Raw genomic sequence first — 12811 nt, 5'->3', positions numbered from 1 at the left:
TGAAAGATTTGAGAGATATTTACAAGCTAATATCAACAAGATATGGGGATGGATTGGATATGGGTTTTGAGGGAGAGAGGTGTTGAGGATGACTGCCAGGTCTGTCTGACTTGTGCAGCTTCCCAGACGAAGGAGTCATTCAATGAAATCTAAAATACCTGAAGAGGACCAGGTTTCAGTAGGATAAAGAACTACCAGCATTGTCCTGATACCAAAGCCTGGCAGAGACATAACCAAAAAAGAGAATTTCAGACCAATATCCTTGATGAACATTGATGCAAAAATCCTCAATAAAATACTGGCAAACCGAATCCAGCAGCACATCAAAAAGCTTATACACCATGATCAAGTGGGCTTCATCCCTGGGATGCAAGGCTGGTTCAACATACGCAAATCAATAAATGTAATCCAGCATATAAACAGAACCAAAGACAAAAACCACGTGATTATCTCAATAGATGCAGAAAAGGCCTTTGACAAAATTCAACAACCCTTCATGCTAAAAACTCTCAATAAATTAGGTATGATGGGACTATCTCAAAATAATAAGAGCTATCTATGACAAACCCACAGCCAATATCATACTGAATGGGCAAAAACTGGAAGCATTCCCTTTGAAAACTGGCACAAGACAGGGATGCCCTCTCTCACCACTCCTATTCAACATAGTGCTGGAAGTTCTGGCCAGGGCAATCAGGCAGGAGAAGGAAATAAAGGGTATTCAATTAGGAAAAGAGGAAGTCAAATTGTCCCTGTTTACAGATGACATGATTGTATATCTAGAAAACCCCATTGTCTCAGCCCAAAATCTCCTTAAGCTGATTAGCAACTTCAGCAAAGTCTCAGGATACAAAATCAATGTACAAAAATCACAAGCATTCTTGTACACCAATAACAGACAAACAGAGAGCCAAATCATGAGTGAACTCCCATTCACAATTGCTTCAAAGAGAATAAAATACCTAGGAATCCAACTTACAAGGGATGTGAAGGACCTCTTCAAGGAGAACTACAAACCACTGCTCAATGAAATAAAAGAGGATACAAACAAATGGAAGAACATTCCATGCTCATGGGTTGGAAGAATCAATATCGTGAAAATGGCCATACTGCCCAAGGTAATTTATAGATTTGATGCCATCCCCATCAAGCTACCAATGACTTACCTCACAGAATTGTAAAAAACTACTTTAAAGTTCATATGGAACCAAAAAAGAGCCCGCATCGCCAAGTCAATCCTAAGCCAAAAGAACAAAGCTGGAGGCATCATGCTACCTGACTTCCAACTATACTACAAGGCTACAGTAACCAAAACAGCATGGTACTGGTACCACAACAGAGACATAGATCAATGGAACAGAACAGAGCCCTCAGAAATAATGCCACATATCTACAACTATCTGATCTTTGACAAACCTGAAAAAAACAAGCAATGGGGAAAGGATTCCCTATTTAATAAATGGTGCTGGGAAAACTGGCTAGCCATATGTAGAAAGCTGAAACTGGATCCCTTCCTTACACCTTATACAAAAATTAATTCAAGATGGATTAAAGACTTAAATGTTAGACCTAAAACCATTAAAATCCTACAAGAAAACCTAGGCAATACCATTCAGGACATAGGCGTGGGCAAGGACTTCATGTCTAAAACACCAAAAGCAATGGCAATGAAAGCCAAAATTGACAAATGGGATCTAATTAAACTAAAGAGCTTCTGCACAGCAAAAGAAACTACCATCAGGGTGAACAGGCAACCTACAGAATGGGAGAAAAGTTTTGCAACCTACTCATCTGACAAAGGGCTAATATCCAGAATCTACAATGAACTCAAACAAATTTACAAGAAAAAAACAAACAACCCCATCAAAAAGTGGGCAAAGGACATGAACAGACACTTCTCAAAAGAAGACATTTATGCAGCCAAAAAACACATGAAAAAATGCTCATCATCAATGGCCATCAGAGAAATGCAAATCAAAACCACAGTGAGATACCATCTCACACCAGTTAGAATGGCCATCATTAAAAAGTCAGGAAACAACAGGTGCTGGAGAGGATGTGGAGAAATAGGAACACTTTTACACTGTTGGTGGGACTGTAAACTAGTTCAACCATTGTGGAAGTCAGTGTGGCGATTCCTCAGGGATCTCGAACTAGAAATACCATTTGACCCAGCCATCCCATTACTGGGTATATACCCAAAGGACTATAAATCATGCTGCTATAAAGACACATGCACACGTATGTTTATTGCGGCACTATTCACAATAGCAAAGAGTTGGAACCAACCCAAATGTCCAACAACGATAGACTGGATTAAGAAAATGTGGCACATATACACCATGGAATACTATGCAGCCATAAAAAATGATGAGTTCATGTCCTTTGTAGGGACATGGATGAAACTGGAAAACATCATTCTCAGTAAACTATCGCAAGGACAAAAAGCCAAACACCGCATGTTCTCACTCATAGGTGGGAATTGAACAATGAGAACTCATGGACACAGGAAGGGGAACATCACACTCCGGGGACTGTTGTGGGGTGGGGGGAGTGGGGAGGGACAGCATTAGGAGATATATCTAATGCGAAATGATGAGTTAATGGGTGCAGCAAAACAACATGGCACATGGATACATATGTAACAAGCCTGCACATTGTGCACATGTACCCTAAAACCTAAAGTATAACAATAAAAATATATATATATATATTTTAAAAAAAAGAACTACAGAAATTCTGTTTTGGACACGTTGAGTTTGAGAGGCCTTTGAGGCATCAAACTGGGAGTCCCTTAGACTCCTTCATCTCCCTCACTTTCTGCATTCACAAGTCACTGTGTCCTATTGATTCTACCACCTCTTCATTCGAACTTAGTTCAGGCCCTGGTAATTACTGTATGAATAATTAAAACAATCTCCAGGCTCTTTCTTCTTCCAATCCATCCACCCACCTCATGCTGTCTTTCTAAATATTGCCTCCTGAAAGAGGCCATTTCTAACCACCCAATCTAAAGTATTCCTACCCCATTACTCTCTATCACAGTCTTTGGGGTTTTTTCTTCTAAAAACATGTAACAATGTATTGTATTGGTTGACTGGAGAAATAAATATACATATATGTCCTAACTCTGTTTGCTAAGAGAGCATATAAATGATGACACACCGCCAATCACAAAGAGCACAGGTAGCCTTTAAATCTTGGTTTCTAAATACCATTTTTGACTAAAAGGATCCAGGGCTCTTCAGACAAATGGCTAATTCCAGGGCTGTAGCAAAGTAAGGAAATTGAGCCTGTAACTTCTTGCTATAGTAAATAGTAAGGAAGAGCACAGAGAATCATGGGGATGCATCAAAAACAAAGAAAGCCAGCTTGCAGAGCCTCCCACTAATCAAGTTTGGGACAATGTGAACATCGAAATAAAATAAAGATAATAATTGATTATAACCCATTGAATAAATGAAGAATTCATGAGACCCTAGTGATAGGAAGGGAGGGAGTGGGGAAAAGATTTTTTTAAAGTAGAATGCCAACTACTAAATATGGAAGAAATAATTGATTCAAAATGATCAATGATGATAAAATCAGTGGGTATAAGTTTGATAAGGAACAGGTTATACATAGTCTCAAAGTATCTCGCCACAAATTACTTATTAATTCTAGAGAGAAAAAATAGTAATTTCGCAGTGGAGAAACTGGCAGACATTATTCTTAAGCAAGTGATAAAAGCTCCCATCACCGGCACTGGGACAATCCCCACATCATGTGCTTGCTGATATGAAAACTGGAGAGGACATAACCTCACGGCAGTTGTATTCCTGCCCATAATGCATTGCTTGAATCTAATCATGCAGAACCATCAACAATAACCAAATTGAGAGATATTCCACATAATAACTGACCTGTGCTATTCAAAAACATAAAGTTCAAAAAATAAATAAATAAAGCAGAAGAACTGCTCTGGATTTGAGGAGACTAAAGAGAGATAGCAATTAAATGCAATCTATGGATTGGATCCTGACTGAGGCAAGGGAGATTGGGGAGCCACAAAGACATTATTAGGACAGAATTGCACTGTGGTAAGAGAATATCCTTTTTAAGGAAATGTATATTTAACTATATAGGGGCTAAAGAGGCATCATGTCTCCAATTTCTCCTCAATTGATCAGAAATATAAACATTTTCATAAGTATTCATATATAATAAAACAATAAATATATTATAAAAATATACAGTGAAATATAAGTTATATAAACAATAAAAATATACACAAATAATAAAAATAATATTTATGTATGATTGGAGAGAATGAAAGTAATAAAGTAAATGGAAGATCATGTAAACAATTGAGACATGAATAGAGATTTCTTATATAAGTCTTATACATAGTTATTATATTTGATATGTCAAAATTTAGAGTGACATAAAAATAGGAAGCACTCAATAAATGTTGAATGAATAAGTGAGCCCATATCCACCATGTCCTTCCCTTCTTAAAATACCTCAGTGCTTGCCCATAAATATGACAAAAAGTGTAAACATCTCAGGACAGCATCCAGACCGGACTCCATACAAAGCTCTTTGTAACATCTTCCATCTCATCCCCAACACTACTGACCACCCACACCATAGGCTCCAGTTATGCTAACTGCTTAAAGCTCCCCAAACTTACCACATTAGGCAACACTTGTGTGCCCTCACACGTGCTGGTCTCTCTACCTACAATGTCCTCCTCTTCCTGGCAACTTCCTGTTATCTTTCAAGATCCACACCAAGTACTTACACTTTCGGAAAGGCCTCACTGACTGCCCCAGTTGGAGACAACACTTCCTTGCTGCTACATTAGTGCTCCAGTACCTGCTTTGATCATGCCCTAGAGACAGGCCTTTGTTCACAAGTCTGCCTTGCCATATGGTCTGATTGCTACTTGAAGCCCGGGATATTCCTAGTTGCCTCTACCCCCAGGGCCTTGCACAGACCCTGGCACAGCAAATGATCTCAATTAATACTGAGGCATGAATAAATGAATCAGTTTTGGTTGCACTTTCTGGATCTTCCAAGAGAACCCTTAACTTTAGTCTCTTTCATTATCTTCAGAAAATGCAGAGAAGTGAGAGAAATGAGTTCTCTCATTTTATGCACCAGGAAAGGGAGGCTCAGAGAGGGTAAGTGACTTAACCCAAGATAACACAGTGTGCCCAGGGCTGAGTCAGAGCTGGAATCCAGATCTTGCGCCAATTAGTCCAGTGTTCTTTCACAGAAAGTAGGTGGCATAAGAAAGAAGGATATTGCATTTTACGGTTTGCCTATTCTATGCCAGACACTGAATTTCAAATAAACTTTCCAGTTCTAGCACCACATTGCCTTATGAGGAACCCCATTTTACAGATGAGGAAACTGAGGCTCCAAGTCAGATCTGTCTGGCTGCAAAGCCTGTGCTCTCTTTTCCGCACATTGCCAGTATGTACTGCTCACCTCTGACCCTCCATCAAAAGAAGTGAGATGGCCTGAGCCGATTGTTCTGTCCCTCAACAGTGTCTTTAAATCCAGCACCACACACAGGCCCACAACATAGCTTACACCCTCCAACCACAGGCCACATTTCACATGGTTTCCAAACCCAGAATATTTGGTTTGTAAGACAAAACCATTTCTCCTGCAGAAAGTGAACACTATACACAACTACCCAGCCAAACTGCTGATGCCTACAGACACTGCATCACACCAAACAGAGTCTGATCTGCCCTGAGACATCCTCAAAGTATCCAAGACTCCCCCAGAGCTTGGCACTGAGGGGACCCTGGAGCTGGGAGAGGGGAGATCAAGCCGGCCAGATCGCAGAGTCTGGGCAGAGGCTTGGTTCCCAGGACGGAGTTTGCCCCAGGGAGAAGTGAAGGCACAGAAGTTCAACACTGCCCACTGCATGTTGGTGGGAGGTTGAAAGGCAGGGGGAGAGATTTCATGAAACAAAAGATGGAAAGAGCCTAAAAAGGAAGGTGGACAGTAGTCGATAATAAATAAAAGTGAGTTACTGTGAGTTACCTTTCCTGTACAGAAGTCCTAACTATCTCACACAATGCTCTTGCTGGCTTTTAAGCCTGTTTTCACTTGGTTGAGCTTAAAGCCCAGGGGACAACCAGAGTCTAAATAGTGTGAAAACTCGGCAGAGATGTGCTCCAGTCTTAGTCTTACCTTTTTAAGATGACACTTATCTGGGAAGGAACAAACACCTCACCCATACCAAGCCACCAGCACATTACTCAGTACCAGGCCACAGGGGATTTCCTCTTTCCTACCTTGTGATCAAATGCTTCTGGGAGGATGCATCTTGAAGGCAGGCAACAGCCACCAGCTTGGGTTGACATAACACATACTGAGAAGCAGGACCTCAATGCAATGCCTGAAAGCCCACCATTCGAGTTATTCTAATCACTCTTTGTTGCTAAGCTTTACCCTCCAGCTTTCTCCTTTCCAAACATGAATGGCCTTGGGCAGCATAAAATAATTTGTCTTGGAGTGAATTAGAAATTTCACCAACTTTGCAATGTGGCTAGAACCCTGCCCTGCATTCAGATGAGGTGCACCTCTGCAGGTAAGAAGTGACAAATGATACCCTGACCACTTAGCCTCACAGACCCAGGCAAGGAGGCAGTAAAGCCCTTCATGTGCTCCTCCACACTCCTAAGTCCAAGCTCCCCGTCCCAAGCTCCAGTTCCACAAGGGCCATCCCTGATCAGAGATGTTGTGTTCCATACTGGAGGAGGGCTCAGATCCAAGAGACACAGACCTCCCGGCAGAGCCCTGAGTTGGGCAGGGTCACATGAGGAAGGGGTGGCTGTGGGGCCAGGGCCAGGCTTAGGGCAAGGGTCAAACTCCTTCGGGCACCCAGACACTTGAGCTTTTGAGACAGGGAAGAGTTGGCAGCTGAAACACTCGGAGCAGGCGGTGTTTATCAATGGCCCAATTCATTCTCAACTATCCCCCTTGTCTGAGCCAACACAGAAATGGGCATTATGTCCCAGAGCTACTAGGAAAAAAAACCTCCAAGACATTGTCACCAATTAGAGTCCAAAGGTACAGAAGCCAAATTGAGACATATGGTTTGAAAACCAGATGACATATTTGAAATTGAGGACATCCCAAGAAAATCCAGTGTGATTCCCATCCCCAGAGACCAATAGAATGCTTAATTGCTGGTTTTTCATTTATTTGTTCTGATTTCCTTCAACAAAGGATGTGGAAGTTTACAGTTGAAAATATGTATTGTATAAAGTTGATAAAGCAGAAATTAGAAGTCAAAGCAATGGTTCCAACTAACATAGCTATTACAACAGAGCCATATGATGGACAAAGAGCTTCCCAGCAACCAGAGTGACAAGGGAAGCACAATGGGAAAATAATTCCTTCCCCTGCCACCTTTATTCTGCTGGACTGACCACAGCCTGCCCTTTTTTAACCACTTCCAAGGGTCAGGTGTAGGATCAGGCCAAAGAGAAGCTAGATCCCAGCATTCCCCTCAAAAAGTGGTTGAACCCAACTTGCTCTCCTGCATATTAGAGAAGTTAGTGGGTGAGAGCTTAGTCACCCCTTAGACCAAACCATAAACACTAAGAAAGAAGAAACTCAGGCCAGGCATGGTGGCTTACACCTGTTATCCCAGCAGTTCGGGAGGCCTAGGCAGGCAGATCACCTGAGGTCAGGAGTTCTAGACCAGCCTGGCCAACATGGAGAAACCCCATCTCTACTAAAAATACAAAAATTAGCTGGGCATGGTGGTGGGGGCCTCTAATCCCAGCTACTCAGGGGGCTGAGGCAGGAGAATCGCTTGACTCTGGGAGGTGGAGGTTGCAATGAGCTGAGATCGTGCCACTGCACTCCAGCCTGGGCGATAGAGCGAGACTCCATCAAAGAAAGAAAGAAAGAAAGAAAGAAAGAAAGAAAGAAAGAAAGAAAGAAAGAAAGAAAGAAAGGAGGGAGGGAGGGAGGGAGGGAGGGAGGGAGGGAGGGAGGGAGGGAGGGAGGAGGCAGGGAGGGAGGGGGAGGGAGGGAAGGGGAGGGAGGGAAGGGGAAGGGGAAGGGGAAGGGGAAGGAAGGAAGGAAGGAAGGAAGGAAGAAGAAGAAAGAAAGAGAAGAGGGAAGGAAGGAAGGAAGGAAGGAGAAGGGGAAGGGGAAGGGGAAGGGGAAGGGAAGGAAGGAAGGAAAGGAAGGAAGGAAGGAAGGAAGGAAGGAAGGAAGGAAGGAAAGAAAGAAAGAAAGAAAGGAGGGAGGGAGGGAAGGGGAAGGGGAAGAAAGAAAGAAAGAAAGAAAGAGAAGAAAGGAAAGAAGGAAGAAGGAAGGAAGGAAGGAAGAGGAAGGGGAAGGGGAAGGGGAAGGGGAAGGGAAGGAAGGAAGGAAGGAAGGAAGGAAGGAAGGAAGGAAGGAAAGGAAGGAAGGAAGGAAGGAAGGAAGGAGAAGGAAGGAAGGAAGGAAGGAAAGAAGGAAGGAAGGAAGGAAGGAAGGAAGGAAGGAAGGAAGGAAAGAAGGAAACTCAATACCATCTTTCTAACTTTCCAACTGAAGGAGCACATTTAGTCTGAGTACCTCACTGAAGTATTCAGAAGAGAATAGCCAGGATGGGACAGGTCTAGAAGCTCTACTAAGAAGAATAACACCACCACTCAGCTGGTATTTTAGGGCACCTACTCTTCCAAGCGCTGTATAGCGTGTGCCCAGTGGTCACCAGGGGGAGGAGGTCATGGAGAAGATTCTGTCCAGAAAAAAAGATAACCACTGGAAGAAAGGAGAGGAGCAGAGCAAATGCCATCCCTCCACCAGCCTGCGGGAGGGAGACTCAAAGTAGGGTTGAACGAAAGCAAAGAAGAGAAGGAATCAGCCCAGCTCAATTCACTGTCCTCCCTGCCAAATGGTTGCCCTGGGACCCAGCCCAGAAGGGTCACTGCTTCTCTGCAGCAAGTGTAATCCAGAGTATAAACTACAGCATGGAGCAAATTACATATGCTGAGCTCCATCTCAGATCCCAGCCTGACCTGGCTTGCCTTCCAAAGGCAGCGTTTGGAAGTTTTCACTTCTAAAAGGGCAAACACTGCTTCTAAGTCCCAGAGCTTAAGGGACAAGATGCTCTCTGGCTGAGCTCCATGGGCAGCCTCAGTTTCAGATTAAATGGAACCCCTCAAAGGTACCATATCACCATCTGCCCTGACCCCCGCAGCCAAAGTCCCTAGCTTAAAATATTCCCCACTGAGGCCAGTTTCTTGGAGCCATTGTCAGAGGTACAATATATAGGTTAAAAGGGGCGAAAGTGGGAGGAGGCTAGCGGCTGAGGGTGGGGCCACACCAGGGATACATTTGTGCATATGCATTGAACAAAATGGGTGCATGTTTCATACATGTCGTTGTCCACAGGTATACATGTTGAAAGTGTGAATGGTTGCATGGCTATCCTGAGAAGAGTGTGTGCAAGACTGGTGCACATGGACAGGAATGTGTGTATGCTGAGCATGTGAGCGTGGGTGCACTGCGAGCATTTGTGGGTGGCCGTGGCCATGTGGTCTACGCATCCCCTGGCCTCCTGTCTCTTCTCCTGGTTTAAGACTGGGGTCCCCCAAGCTGTCTCCCTGACCCTGGTCTAGCCAGATGGGGTCAGTCAGAGCCACATTCACTCCAGTGTTGTGTGAGGGCTCTGAGCTTCTGTCCTTCTCCAAGCCCTGAGAAACCAAAACTGAATGACCCACAGAGAAGACACCCCAGCTGGGACAAGTCAGGTCACCTTAGAAAGCCTGAATTCAGATAACACTCCCTAGCCCCAGCTTCTGCCTTCCTGGGTTCACGCTGGCACATTCACTCATCCACATGTGGACTGGCTCAGCCCACCTGGAGGCCTTCCTGCCACACACACAGGCATTTCCACAGGTACAGACACAGTCCATCCAGGGCAGCAGGTGCCACACAGGCAAACACCTGTGGCCCACTCCAGGCCACCACACACTCTGACACACTCATTCACCCACACTCACACCCTGGGGCACATGCTAGAAAATTCCACATGTGGACATCCCACCCAGACACACTCCCTCACACTGGCGCAAGCTCCCCTTCAAAGCGCTCCCACTGACACACTTACACCTACTATCCAATTAGTGACAAATCTGCACCGTTCCCAACTAGGCTGGCAGAGGCATCACCAGCCCCCTGAATCCAGCTAGGGGAGCTGTCTACTTACTTAGCGTGCGAGACAGGCGGGTGGTATGAGCGGCCAGTGGTTGCGGGGCGCAGCTGGAGCTCCAGATGCCGCGCACGAAGTGGCCGCTCTGCCGGCCCAGCCCGAGGGGCCGCCTCTGGCCCCCGCCCCCCGCCCGGCTCTCCCCCGCCCTCCCCCGCCCTCCCTCTCCGAGGCGGCCGCAGCCTCCCAAGGACCTTCCACAACAGCGCGCTCCCTGCCAAGCCTTGGTCCCGCGTCAGCCACGGCTGCCTGCTGTCTCCGCGGGACTACGAGGAGGCTATTTCGGTGCCCCTGGCGAGGGAAACATGGCGCTCCCTCCCATCTGCGGGAGCGCTGGAATGGGGACGCGGTCAGGCCTAATTAGAGACAGGGCTCCCCCGGGCCAGGCGGGCAGGCACCAGGGTGATAGCCCGGGAGCCGCGGAGCCGTCCGGGCGGGGTCGCCCGCAAGGTGCCCCGCATGCCAACATCTGGAGAGGGGAAGGGAATGTGCCGCGATCGTTTCCCCTGGAGCTGAAACAAAACAAGGAGGGATTTGGGTGCAGTTCACTTGTTCGGAAGGAGGAAGCCGCCCAGCTTTGATCGGCCCCAAATGCCTAGAATGAGACGGTTTATTCACCGCAGGTGCTTCCCTCTGGAACCTTGCTCACACATACCTAAGTCACCCTCCACATCTTGGACCTGCCAAAAATGACCAGGGGTTGTTGCAGAAACTCCTTCTAACTTCGGCACATAAGATCAGACCCCACCCCCCACCCCCGTCCTGGACTCTGTCAAATAGCTAAATCTAGAGGAACTTGATTCCTACCCAAAAGCTCGGGAATGTGGCATTATTGACCTGGAGGAAAGCTTCCAGGTCATTTCATACAAGCCCCCCTCCCCCGCCTCCGCCTTCTTGCTATGAGGCCCCCAGAGCCCAGAGAATCTTGACCTATTCTTGGAGGTCCTCAAGCAAAGGCAGCCCCTGGTCTCCCTTGAGCCCTGTTCCAAAGCTTGGCGGATCTTGATCTCTTATTGGCGGAAAGATCTCCTTGACATCTAACCTAAATCTCTCACATGCAAACTATGTCAATTTGCTCACAATATGTATTCAGGGAGAAGGAGCTCCACTCAGTCCCCATGACAAAACGACCACGCCAAGGTCCCACTGCAGCTTTCTCTTCCTTGATGCTAATAATCTCTATTTCTTTTTTCAGGCTCTGGCTGAAGCTGACTGCTGCTCCCTGGACTCAAACACACAGTAGCTCTCTGACATTAACTCTCCTCCTCAGCTCTCTGGGGGCCCAGGGCTCAGAAGGTGGCCAAATCATTCCTCTCAGACAAGCCAGCTTCGACTCTACCCTCCAGTCATCCAGAACAGCCTGATTCTACTCCCCAAGTTCCCTGAGAGGGGCCTCAGTTCCTGTCTCAACAAGTGCTGTCTAGGGCTGGGGACAGGGCTTGGTGCCACCTGGCTCGGCATTACCACTGAAACCACAGTCTTACAGACTGTGTGCAGAATCTTCTCTCTGAGTCTGTTTCTGGTAGGGCAGGTGGTATGATAAGAATAGTCTCAACCGGGAGTGGTGGCTCACACCTGTAATCCCAGCTCTTTGGGAGGCCAAGGTGGGTAGATCATGGAGTCTGGAGACTGAGTCCATCCTGGCCAACATTGTGAAACCCCATCTCTACTAATAATACAAAAATTAGCTGGGTGTGTTGGCATGTGCCTGTAACCCCAGCTACTCAAGAGGCTGAGGCAGGAGAATGGCTTGAAGCAATGAGTCGGAGGTTGCAGTGAGCCAAGATTGTGCCACTGCACTCCAGCCTGGCAACAGAGTGAGATTGCATCAAAAAAGAAAAGAAAAGAAAAGAAAAAAAAGAAAAGAAAAGAAAAGAAAAGAAAGAAAGAAAGAAAGGGAGAGAGAGAGAGGGAGGGAGGGAGGGAGAGAGAGAGGGAGGGAGGGAGAGCGAGAGGGAGGGAGGGAGGGAGGGAAGGGAAGGAAGGGAAGGAAGGGAAGGAAAGAAGTCTCTACTTCTTCCTCAGATAAACCTGTTTTGCATCCTGCCTCTACTACTTTCTAGTGATGAGTCCTTGGACAAATCACTTAACCTCTCTGAGCATCAGTTTTCCCATATGTACATTGGGGAACATAAAAATCTCTGCCCAGCTCATGAGGTTGTTGAAAGTATGAAGTGAGGTGAAGGATGTAAAACACCTGGAAAACTAAGATATTTTATTATACGCTAGAAATAGAATGAGGCTTAGATCATAAACAGATCGATGTTAGCAAAAAAGCCTCAAAGGTCTTTTATTTCCAGGCCCAAACCCTGTGTCTGGGTTTCAGGGTAAGAGAGGAACAGACTTGGTTTGTTAGATGTTCCCTGGAGGCACTTGGCATAAATGCCCCCACCCTCCACTTCCCAATACACACACACACACACACACACACACACACTGTCACATCCACCTTCCCAGATACGTACGGCACAGCACAGCCTCCTGGACTCCTAGACTCCCCATAGACCCCAGCCACCTGGACCTTCGCCAGCCGCCTCTCCATTGCCGGGGGGCCGCCTCATGGCTCCAGCCTTGGCTGCAGCGACTGCAAGT

General features: G+C 46.2%; 1 protein-coding gene across 1 annotated transcript in view; it reads right to left on the bottom strand.

Moving 5' to 3' along the window:
* The window catches only part of INSC (INSC spindle orientation adaptor protein), a 136820-nt gene extending 126520 nt beyond the window's left edge, over window positions 1-10300 (bottom strand). Inside the window, exon 1 of the mRNA XM_004090671.2 lies at window positions 10220-10300. The gene's annotated coding sequence lies outside the window, so the exon portion shown is untranslated. The remainder of the gene's footprint in view (window positions 1-10219) is intronic.
* Window positions 10301-12811: the final 2511 nt, after the last annotated feature.

This window comes from Nomascus leucogenys, chromosome 15 (genome assembly GCF_006542625.1).
Source record: "Nomascus leucogenys isolate Asia chromosome 15, Asia_NLE_v1, whole genome shotgun sequence".
Lineage (NCBI taxonomy): Eukaryota > Metazoa > Chordata > Mammalia > Primates > Hylobatidae > Nomascus > Nomascus leucogenys.
Note: the sequence above shows the minus strand (reverse complement) of the source record. Positions and strands in the feature narration are given on the sequence as shown.